The sequence below is a fragment of the Saccoglossus kowalevskii genome, chromosome 13 (genome assembly GCF_978046115.1).
Source record: "Saccoglossus kowalevskii chromosome 13, keSacKowa6.1, whole genome shotgun sequence".
NCBI lineage: Eukaryota > Metazoa > Hemichordata > Enteropneusta > Harrimaniidae > Saccoglossus > Saccoglossus kowalevskii.
Genome location: NC_140653.1, coordinates 33,075,258 through 33,081,782, shown reverse-complemented (window position 1 = coordinate 33,081,782; position 6,525 = coordinate 33,075,258).

Genomic DNA, 6,525 nt, shown 5'->3' with positions numbered 1-6,525 from the left:
CTTAGAATTATACCGTCATCATAGCAACACATCATATTATCACGTCTCAGAATTATAACGTCATCAAAGCAACACATCATATTATCACGCCTCAGAATTATACCGTCATCATAGCAACACATCATATTATCACGTCTCAGAATTATACCGTCACCATAGCAACACATCATATTATCATGTCTCAAAATTATACCGTCATCATAGCAACACATCATATTATCACGTCTCAGAATTATACCGTCATCATAGCAACACATCATATTATCACGTCTCAGAATTATACCGTCATCATTGCAACACATTATATTATCACGTCTCAGAATTATACCGTCATCATAGCAACACATCATATTATCACGTCTCAGAATTATACCGTCATCATAGCAACACATTATATTATCACGTCTCAGAATTATACCGTCATCATAGCAACACATCATATTATCATGTCTCAGAATTATACCGTCATCATAGCAACACATCATATTATCACGTCTCAGAATTATACCGTCATCATAGCAACACATCATATTATCACGTCTCAGAATTATACCGTCATCATAGCAACATATTATATTATCATGTCTCAGAATTATACCGTCATCATTGCAACACATTATATTATCACGTCTCAGAATTATACCGTCATCATAGCAACACATCATATTATCACGCCTTAGAATTATACCGTCATCACAGCAACACATCATATTATCACGCCTCAGAATTATACCGTCATCACAGCAACACATCATATTATCACGCCTCAGAATTATACCGTCATCATAGCAACACATCATATTATCACGCCTTAGAATTATACCGTCATCATAGCAACACATCATATTATCACGTCTTATAATTATACCGTCATCATAGCAACACATCATATTATCACGCCTCAGACTTATGCCGTCATCATAGCAACACATCATATTATCACGCCTCAGAATTATGCCGTCATCATAGCAACACATCATATTATCACGCCTTAGAATTATGCCGTCATCGTAGCAACACATCGTATTATCACGGTTCAGAATTATACCGTCATCATAGCAACACATCATATTATCACGCCTCAGAATTATACCGTCATCATAGCTACACATTATATAATCACGTCTTAGAATTATACCGTCATCATAGCAACACATCATATTATCACGCCTTAGAATTATACCGTCATCATAGCAACACATCATATTATCACGCCTTAGAATTATACCGTCATCATAGCAACACATCATATTATCACGTCTTATAATTATACCGTCATCATAGCAACACATCATATTATCACGTCTTAGAATTATACCGTCATCATAGCAACACATAATATCACGCCTTAGAATTATACCGTCATCATAGCAACACATCATATTATCACGTCTTATAATTATACCGTCATCATAGCAACACATCATATTATCACGCCTCAGAATTATACCGTCATCATAGCAACACATCATATTATCACGCCTTAGAATTATACTGTCATCATAGCAACACATCATATTATCACGCCTCAGAATTATACCGTCATCATAGCAACACATCATATTATCACGCCTTAGAATTATACCGTCATCATAGCAACACATCATATTACACGCCTCAGAATTATATCGTCATCATAGCAACACATCATATTATCACGCCTTAGAATTATACCGTCATCATAGCAACACATCATATTATCACGTCTTGGAATTATACTGTCATCATAGCAACACATCATATTATCACGCCTCAGAAATATACAGTCATCATAGCAACACATCATATTATCACGTCTTAGAATTATACCATCATCATAGCAACACATCATATTATCACGTCTTAGAATTATACTGTCATCATAGCAACACATCATATTATTACACCTCAGAATTATACCGTCATCATAGCAACACATCATATAATCACGCCTTAGAATTATACCGTCATCATAGCAACACATTATATTATCACGTCTCAGAATTATACCGTCATCATAGCAACACATCATATTATCACGTCTCAGAATTATACCGTCATCATAGCAACACATTATATTATCACGTCTCAGAATTATACCGTCATCATAGCAACACATCATATTATCACGTCTTATAATTATACCGTCATCATAGCAACACATCATATTATCACGTCTTAGAATTATACCGTCATCATAGCAACACATCATAATATCACGCCTTAGAATTATACCGTCATCATAGCAACACATCATATTATCACGTCTTATAATTATACCGTCATCATAGCAACACATCATATTATCACGCCTCAGAATTATACCGTCATCATAGCAACACATCATATTATCACGCCTTAGAATTATACTGTCATCATAGCAACACATCATATTATCACGCCTCAGAATTATACCGTCATCATAGCAACACATCATATTATCACGCCATAGAATTATACCGTCATCATAGCAACACATCATATTACACGCCTCAGAATTATATCGTCATCATAGCAACACATCATATTATCACGCCTTAGAATTATACCGTCATCATAGCAACACATCATATTATCACGTCTTGGAATTATACTGTCATCATAGCAACACATCATATTATCACGCCTCAGAAATATACAGTCATCATAGCAACACATCATATTATCACGTCTTAGAATTATACCATCATCATAGCAACACATCATATTATCACGTCTTAGAATTATACTGTCATCATAGCAACACATCATATTATTACACCTCAGAATTATACCGTCATCATAGCAACACATCATATAATCACGCCTTAGAATTATACCGTCGTCATAGCAACACATTATATTATCACGTCTCAGAATTATACCGTCATCATAGCAACACATCATATTATCACGTCTCAGAATTATACCGTCATCATAGCAACACATTATATTATCACGTCTCAGAATTATACCGTCATCATAGCAACACATCATATTATCATGTCTCAGAATTATACCGTCATCATTGCAACACATTATATTATCACGTCTCAGAATTATACCGTCATCATAGCAACACATCATATTATCACGCCTTAGAATTATACCGTCATCATAGCAACACATCATATTATTACGCCTCAGAATTATACCGTCATCATAGCAACACATCATATTATCACGCCTTAGAATTATACCGTCATCATAGCAACACATCATATTATCACGTCTTATAATTATACCGTCATCATAGCAACACATCATATTATCACGCCTCAGAATTATGCCGTCATCATAGCAACACATCATATTATCACGCCTCAGAATTATGCCGTCATCATAGCAACACATCATATTATCACGCCTTAGAATTATGCCGTCATCGTAGCAACACATCGTATTATCACGGTTCAGAATTATACCGTCATCATAGCAACACATCATATTATCACGCCTCAGAATTATACCGTCATCATAGCTACACATTATATTATCACGTCTTAGAATTATACCGTCATCATAGCAACACATCATATTATCACGCCTTAGAATTATACCGTCATCATAGCAACACATCATATTATCACGCCTTAGAATTATACCGTCATCATAGCAACACATCATATTATCACGTCTTATAATTATACCGTCATCATAGCTACACATTATATTATCACGCCTTAGAATTATACCGTCATCATAGCAACACATCATATTATCACGCCTTAGAATTATACCGTCATCATAACAACACATCATATTATCACGTCTCAGAATTATACCGTCATCATAGCAACACATCATATTATCACGCCTTAGAATTATACCGTCATCATAGCAACACATCATATTATTACGCCTCAGAATTATACCGTCATCATAGCAACACATCATATTATCACGTCTTATAATTATACCGTCATCATAGCAACACATCATATTATCACGTCTTAGAATTATACCGTCATCATAGCAACACATCATAATATCACGCCTTAGAATTATACCGTCATCATAGCAACACATCATATTATCACGTCTTATAATTGTACCGTCATAATAGCAACACATCATATTATCACGTCTTATAATTATACCGTCATCATAGCAACACATCATATTATCACGTCTTAGAATTATACCGTCATCATAGCAACGCATCATATTATCACGCCTTAGAATTATACCGTCATCATAGCAACACATCATATTATCACGTCTTAGAATTATACCGTCATCATAGCAACACATCATATTATCACGCCTCAGAATTATACCGTCATCATAGCAACACATCATATTATCACGTCTTAGAATTATACCGTCATCATAGCAACACATCATAATATCACATGTCAAACCTCGGAATCATACCGTCATCAACGATGACATGTGTTTAGGCATAAATCATTTTAAAACTAATGTTTTCAAATATACGCTGAAATTCATAGCGTGCACCGGCCCTGGGCCCCGACAGTGGCAACATTATACATTTTGAAATCAGACACTTTTATTGTGTCTGGCCAAATATTTGGAGAGGCTCAACAACGTATTGTGCAGAAAAGATCACCGAATTCCACCACCTCAAGACGTCTCGGCATTTCTCGTGATTTAGAGGTCAGAGGTAAAACGCCAATTTCCCCAAGGGGAATATCAGCGGGAGTCAGAGCAAGGTCGTCTCGGCCACGTTGGAGGTCAGAACGGGGCACTGATGTTAGCTCGTGGACACAGTTTATTGTTGTGCAAAGTTAGTTTTTTCAATCTTATTGCCACATATCTATCATCACCTATTGGATTCATTTGCTACACAGTAAGTGTCGATTCACAACTATTTTAAATACGTCATTTTTGTGATTTATTGAACTCATACTGCTGGAGGGCATACCGACGAGAGCACCCTCATGCATTTCGCCGTATACGCAATACGACTTACGATTCGAGTTAACTAGCATGCTAGCATAGTAATGGTAAACATATCCCTAATTGTTACTCTAAATATAGTCTAGCGAGTTTTTGTCATCAGACTGATTAATTAATCGTGTTCAACGCAGTTTTAGGGGTTTAGGGTTAAAATCCTTCGTTTTCATGCTCTCTATAGTTTTGGTATGATTTAACGATGACTTCAGCATTATTCGCTTCATTTGTTACATTGTTGTGTGCTGCACCCAGTCTAGCTATACCGGTGAGTACAAACTTTTCATCTGCTCTTAATTACCACGTCGTGGGGACATGTATCCACGTACGTTGCAATTCAAACGTGAATGAACAGATGGAAATGACGTTTCACACAACCTTCAACTCCTAATTAACGCGTCTACAATAGGACACGGATTGCAGATTTGCATCATCTAATATAATACATAAAATTGCATTAGTAGCGTAAAGTGTTTTTAATTATGCCTTATTTCTTTTTATCGTTCAGATTGACGCCGGATTTGGTTTCTATGACCGTGACGCGGGTAACCTTGGAGACCGAGGTGAGTGGTTAAAGTTTCATTTGGTGGAAATAGCAGAAGAGGCGCCCGATTAAAATACATATGATTCCAAAGCAATATCATGTGTGTTGATGAGCATTCCTACCATCTGTAGCTAATCCTTGTAGTTTTTTTAGAAGAAGCGAAATATGTATTCTTGATTGACGTATGCGATACAGAGACATTTCTAATAATTGGTTTATACATTTTGCATATAACGCATTGTATTTTGTATAAACACTTTCCTAAACATCTATGCTCCACAAATTAAAGACATGTATTCAAAACTCCATGGTCTAAGGCGACTGGTTGGCGAAACACGTTTGGTAATTAAGAATGTTGTTATTACATGTACTACTATTAACCCAAAACGTTTTATCACGTTAATGTCGTTCACATGGACGATGTTTTGCTAGTTCAGTAGTGGCTTCGAGAGACTTCTTACAATGGTTTGGTGGTATGTTTCACATTAGCCATTTCTTTAGTGGTTTCGTGATTCTTCGTGCAATAGTGCGTATGGTATGTTTCACATTGATCATTTTAATGTAGGCTTCATCTGCAATAACACAGTGGTTTGGCTGGTATACTGCACATTAACCATTTCATTGGTGGTTTTGATTTGGCTGCTATGTTTCGCATTGTTCATTTCATAGATCGTTTTGTGTGCATGTCTTTGCACGACACCTGCAAGATCCCCGACTATTACCAACTTTTTATTTTTGCTTTGTTAGGATGTTAGGAAACTCTCGTCTGCAGCTTTGTTGTTCTTGTCGTTAAGGTGATTGTGTGTGCGATAACTTGAGTAATTTTCATCCAAACAATGTCAAACTTAGTTATATCGTTCATGGGTAATAATATCTTGCTTTAGTGTGAAAATACTATTTATTTTATTTGTTAATTGAGTATCCTTGACAGCTCAGGAACAGATGGTATATACTTCAATTACGTCCTTGTTTATAGGTATTTATAGTGGATAAATATTACAGTCTGTGTACTAAATCATCAAAATCCTTGGGGAATACTCAGCTCAAATGTTAATAGATTGGCACTGGTTACATCTTAAACACAAAATGGATGTCATTTAGACATC